The sequence below is a fragment of the Zea mays genome, chromosome 7, assembly GCF_902167145.1.
Source record: "Zea mays cultivar B73 chromosome 7, Zm-B73-REFERENCE-NAM-5.0, whole genome shotgun sequence".
In the NCBI taxonomy this organism is placed as follows: domain Eukaryota; kingdom Viridiplantae; phylum Streptophyta; class Magnoliopsida; order Poales; family Poaceae; genus Zea; species Zea mays.
In genome coordinates this window covers 174459537-174460428 of record NC_050102.1, presented here as the reverse complement: position 1 = coordinate 174460428, position 892 = coordinate 174459537, and positions in this window count along the sequence as shown.

Sequence of the window (892 nt, the reverse complement as noted above, 5' to 3'; positions counted from 1 at the left end):
TCCGCACCACCCGACCCCAGGGCTCGGACTCGGGCTAAGACCCGGAAGACGGCGAACTCCGCTCCGCCCGACCCCAGGGCTCGGACTCGGGCTAAGACCCGGAAGACGGCGAACTCCGCTCCGCCCGACCCCAGGGCTCGGACTCGGGCTAAGACCCGGAAGACGGCGAACTCCGCTCCGCCCGACCCCAGGGCTCGGACTCGGGCTAAGACCCGAAAGACGACGAAACTCCGCCTCGCCCGACCCCAGGGCTCGGACTCGGGCTAAGACCCGGAAGACGACGAAACTCCGCCTCGCCCGACCCCAGGGCTCGGACTCGGGCTAAGACCCGGAAGACGACGAAACTCCGCCTCGCCCGACCCCAGGGCTCGGACTCCGCCCTGGCCTCGGCCGAACGACTTCTGCCTCGCCCGACCCCATGGCTCGGGCTCGGCCTCGGCAACAGAGGACAGACTCAACCTCGGCTTCGAAGGAGCCCCCACGTCACCCTGCCTAGGGCACAGACCCGCCACGTCAACAGGAAGCGCCATCATCATCCTACCCCGAATCAACTCGGGTCACGGAGAACAAGACCGGCGTCCCATCCGGCCAGCTCCGCCGGATGGGCAATGATGGCGCTCCACAAGCTCTGTGACGACGGCGGCCCCCAGCTCTCTTACGAAAGCAGGGCGACGTCAGCAGGGACTCGACCACTCCAACAGCTGTCCCTCCGCCAGGCTCCATCGCGCCTCCGACAGCCACGACATCACGCCAGCAAGGTGCCAAGACCTCTCCGGCTGCCACATTGGCATGTACCTAGGGCGCTAGCTCTCTCTCCGCTAGACACGTAGCACTCTGCTACACCCCCCATTGTACACCTGGATCCTCTCCTTACGACTATAAAAGGGAGGAC